Genomic DNA, 5,654 nt, shown 5'->3' with positions numbered 1-5,654 from the left:
ACTCCCTGGGAGAGCCAGCTGCACTGGAACGAGGGCCAAGACCACCCCAGCCACAGTTACTCGTGCTGCCATTTCTGCTCAAGCAGAAGATTTGGCATCAGCTGCTTTAATTACTACTTATACTTGTTGTAAATTTATGAAACACACCTCAACACAAGCAAGAAGCTTGTCTTCAGCTTGGCAAATAACTCTTCCTTACCTGCTCTAGGCCTGCTAGATGTTCCTTTAGACATGGTCCACCAGGATGAGGTTGGCACCTTCACTGTTCAGACATCCACTGATGCACGAGGAGAAAAGGCTTTGGAATGTGAAATGCAGGTAAGGACCTGTTCTCTCTGCTTTTTTCCTCTCTCTTCTGGCCAAGGAGAACTGAGTGTTTGGTGCACTATCCCCGTGCAGCGTAGGAAGAAGAAAGCCAGTGAAAACAAAGGGTGCCAAGCAGCAACCCCGTACCAGGCTAGGGGCAGTGGCTGGTTCTGCTAATGGGAAGCTTGACTACCTGTAATTAACCTTCCTCTAAAGTGAATTAATTGCTCTGAATGAAGAAAAACTATTAGAGGTGTTCATGCCCTGTGGAATTTAGTCACACTGAAGATGTGCTTGATGCACTGTTAAAATCTTGGGGTTTTTTTATTTTTAAGAGACCAGCTTCTGAGCATTTACTACACAATATTGTTGAAGCTACAACCTAGAAATCCAAATTTGCAGCTCTTCATGGAAGAGAGGATCCTCAACCTGGAGGAATTCAGCTGCAAAGTAACTTTGGCATCTAGGATTGTTCACTGTGAAGCAGACCACCTTTCTGTTCTCTAGATGTTGCTCCTCTGCCCAATCCTGCACTGAATCCAGTAGCCTGGAGAAAGGTAAAAACTTGACATCTAGAGCAAGGAGCAGAAAAGAGAAATAGGAGCATTAGGAAAGCACGTTAGACTCTGAAAGTTGACAAGTAGGAGACAGCAGCTGCCAACAAAGCCCTCCATTCTGTTGTCATCCTGCCACGGTCCAGACCATGCCAAAATATCCCAGCAGCACACGAGAGTGTCATCAACCAGTTGAATGTTCCCTGATGAAGGCATTTTGTGTGTTTGTTGTGAGATTAGATACTACCCAATATTTGTTAAGATCTGTGTTGTGGAATTGCATATCACGAACAGCAATTTAGCGATCAATGTTCAGTGGTTCTTCTTTCCTGCACTGCTGTAAGAGTTAGGTGTCTGCTTCCACACAAGCTATAAAAGATAGTGGAGCCACACGAATTATTAAATAATTATAATTATTAAATAATAAACATCAGTTACCTTTAGCCATCCTTCAGGTTCTCTTCATCTCCATGAGGTTACAAGGTTTCCGCCATGCGACAGAGAGGGCCAGCTTGCAGGTATTGAAGTAGTACTGTAAATAAGCACCTCTCATAACCTGGGATCCACAAACCAAACCAGTAGAAGATTGGCAAGTTATGATCACACTGAGAACAGGAGCAAAAATTGAGCAGCGAAAAAGAGGGGTCCAAACAGCCCATGGTCCCTCCATCTAGAGATTTGCAAGACCAGTTTCTACACAGCACTGATCCATTGTTCTGCCTCAATAAGTTTATATGCATTTGTTTTGTTTTCATTTAAAACAAATATAAGAAGTCTTTACGGAAGACCAGCTGAGAGAGTTGGGGTTGTTCAGCCTGGAGAAGAGAAGGCTCCAGGGAGACCTTAGAGCAGCCTTCCAGTACCTGAAGGGGCCTACAGGAAAGCTGGAGAGGGGCTGTTTACAAGGGCATGGAGCAATAGGACAAGGGGGAATGGCCTTAAGCTGAAGGAGGGTAGATTTAGATTAGATCTAAGAAAAAATTCTTCACTATGAAGGTGGTGAGGCACTGGAACAGGTTGCCCAGGGAAGCTGTGGATGCCCCCTCCCTGGAACTGTTCAAGGCCAGGTTGGATGGGGCTTTGGGCAATGTGGTCTAGTGGAGGGTGTCCCTGCCCATGGCAGGGGGGTTGGAACTAGATGATCTTTGAGGTCCCTTCCAACCCAAACCATTCTAGGGTTCTATGATAAAGACGATGTGCATACATGGAGTTCTCTGTCAGTACTTTACTTTGGGGTACATCTTGAAAGACAAGAATACTGAAGGATCAAGCTTACTGCTGATGCTATATTCTGTGCATTATGAGACTGGGTTGGCATGAGAAAATTCCGCCTGGAAGTTTTGGCAGATCATAAATTACTGAATTTGAGATGAAGTGCAGAGAATATGTATTCTGGTCCTTATGCAGTACCAGGAGGAGGATGAGAGTGGAATCACAGATCAGGCTGGTGGAACACTCATATCAATATTGGTTCTTGGTGACCACAGTTCTCCATTCTTGAGCCCTAACGTATCAGACACCTTCATAGTTGGAAAGCTCCACCAAAAAAGAAAAAAAAAAAAGGGGGGTCAACAGAGGAATAACTACTTTTTAAACTCAAAAAGTAACCTTATACAGGAAGCACCATTAAACTTTTTCAAAGCAGGAATCTCATTGCCACCATAGCCACTTGTTCTTCAGGAACTGATTTCAAGAAAAGTTAGCGGATCTCAGTTAACTAAGATCTTTTTTTAATGTTTTGCCAAATAAATTTGGTTAATTTGAATGTGAAAGATATCTATTAGCTACCAAAGATGTAACCCTCAGTTGCTAGCACAAGGGTTAAGAAATCATACTGTGTAAGGTGGTCTCTTGCTTCCTCGTGAAATTGAACACCAGACCCGCTTCAGTGGCTCATAGCCTTTTCTAGGCCACTATCGGCCAGGTTTTTTTAATGGATGTTTAATCTTGTATATCTAAAGCAGCAGCAGGACAAGTATTAAGGCTTATTTGTTCCAGTCTAATAAGTTTAGCCCAAACTGAGGAAGTGTGATGATGGTAGATTTTGCGCTGTCTGGACATACTACTGACCTATTTAAAGGAAACTCTGCTTTTCACCTAAACTTGACTGAAGTGTATTTACAGCTCTGTATGATACAGAAAAACATTCCTCTGCTGAATCAACAGTCCTTACCTGTCCATGCACAGAGGTAGTCCCACCTGAAATACTTTATGCAGAAGCAAAACGTAAGCAAAGCAAAAAATGATGCCTACAGATGGTGTGGCGTGAGCCTGCATTTCGCGTTTGCCTTTACACCGCTGTTTAAGACAAGGGCGCCGACTGTCACATGAGTAAGATTTGTTCACTGCATTTGCCCAACCAAAAAAGTCGCTTTTTTAGGAAGTGATAGATGTTTATTCCAGATTGTTTTCCTTCTCTGATCCCAAGAATTCATATTAGTTGTGGAAGACTGCAGCAGCTGAACAGAGTAGACTGATAGGAAGAGCTGCTGGCAGTGTAAGTACACCTAACCGCTCTTCCTCTGCTGAAGCCTTGCAACAGAAGGTGCTTTCCCAAAAAGCAGTCTTCAGCTGCCTGCGTCACACCTCTTCCATGTCGTGCAGCACCACAGGCAAATGCTTGCAGAGTACTGCAAGACACCAGGCATAGTGTTATTACAGATGTGAAGTATTGTTTTATAGGACAAACGACAAAACGATAGCCTTAATAAACTTCGCCTTATGCACGTGATCTTTATACACACACACACTCAGAAGTTATTTTGACCCAACATGTAAACCTAACTGTTGTCACCGGGTGCAAGTTTTCCATTACACACAGCCTCAGCCCGTGCAGCAGCTGTTCTGAACTCCTTGTGGCCACTTCTCTGAGGCATTTGGGAACACAGTATGTTTAACATCAAGTATTATCTTGCATTCTATATCCTGAGCCTAGATTTGAGGCTATACAAAAACCCAGATGAAGTGTCAGGTTTGTCTGAAGTCAGTATTTAAATGTTCCCTGCAATTGTGAACTTAAGCTTATTAGCACAAAGTAACACTGGTTTGTTACTTAGGTTGACTTTTTTAAACATTGTTGCAAACTTTAGTATATGATCAGAGTTCTGACTACACTTGTAATTCCTTACTTAGAACTAAAAAAAAATATAAAAACATCTAGAGAAAATATTTATCTGTTTAACTAGCTGTGTTTAGAGATACAGTATAGGAGTTACCCAGGCTATTTTCTTTCATAAGGAGCATCAGTAGCTTACATAAACAGTGCTCCTAAACCCATTCACAACAAAGCAGAGACAAGACTCCCATCCCTGGGAAGAACGTAAGCCACAGAAGTCCCAGACAACTGCTAACACTGAGATCTCTGCCCAACTGATCTCAGTTAATAATAAAAAAACAAACCCAAGAATGAGGAAACAGCTACAAGTTATCATTCCCATTTCTGGATTGGTAGTATGAAAAATGGTGATTTAATTCTAACAGTTATTCATACATCACATACGTGTACAATATGTCCAGTAGAGTAAGAATTCCCACTTTCACCTGCTCTTCAAATGAACTGTATCACATCAGTCAGCGTGAAGCACAAAACACACCACGTAGTGCAACGCTGTTGCCACTGACAACCTTATGTGGACTCAAACGTGACAAACAGGATGGTCAGGTTGTTAGGTCTAACCATTGGAAAAAAGCATCCGCAAGCTAAGGACCGAGACACTCCTTCCTGGCTTTAGCTTCCAGGCACCAGACCTGTGGAACTCCTGCTCTCCAGCAGACTAATACAGCTGCTCACCCCTTAACAGTTAAAGGCCACAAATACCATTGCCTGGCAAGTAGTAGCCACCTCTCTCCCTGCCTATTATCCTAATTCCCTGAGCCGGAATGCCTCCCCCAACCAGCCCAGCAGCTATTTCTCATGCTTTTGTATCCAGTTGCCTCACTGTTTCTGCATGCTACACCCCTGAATTTTGAAAGAACAAAACCAAAATTAAAAATACCCACAGATCTCCATGGTTGGACTTTTAGCATTTCGGTTTACAGAGAACAATTTTCTTAACGCTTCCCAATTTGTCTGGATCACCAGGAAAATCAGAGTTGGAAGGTTATTTGTTGAACTTCAGCATTTCAAGTCCTTTGCTTTCATTTCACTAAGAGTTTTCTCAATTACAATTTATGGATAAAACATAACGGATAAAAAAGTATTGAGTAATGACCATTAAGTTAGAACTTGTTTCGTCACCAGGTTCTCCTGGCATACCGTATCAAGCCTTTTAAAGAGTTGAAGGCGTCTGTGTTTCTTTTAATTATTTGTAAATAGTTTCTGGCACTGACATTCAGAAATAGTTATCAAAATTACATTTCATAGGCTTACCCTCTTTAAAGTTATGACAAACTCTTTTGGTGGCATTCCCTGACAACCAGGATGAAATAATTTTTGCTGTGAGGGCTTTATAGTCCTGTTCCTTTTGTTGTGCCAACACTGACATTCAACCAGCCACATGGCGACTTATTTCAGAGGACAAAACTTGCCAGAAACCTAAACATAGCCAATAGTGTTTCTCTCCTTAAATCACCTCACCACAACTCCAGTAAGCACCAAAGGTGGCACAGGAGAAATGTGGAATATCGACTCAGCTTGGCCATCCCATGTAACCACATGCTGATCCTCAGGGAAAAAGAGGCTCCTGAGAAGACAGGTAAATGCTGACTTTATTATCCGTATAGCAATATCAAGTCTTATTTAACATATATTCCAAGTTGACATGAAAAGCGGAACAAAAGACAAGAAACCACATC

This window comes from Grus americana, chromosome 2 (assembly GCF_028858705.1).
Source record: "Grus americana isolate bGruAme1 chromosome 2, bGruAme1.mat, whole genome shotgun sequence".
NCBI lineage: Eukaryota > Metazoa > Chordata > Aves > Gruiformes > Gruidae > Grus > Grus americana.
This window is presented reverse-complemented; position numbering follows the sequence as displayed.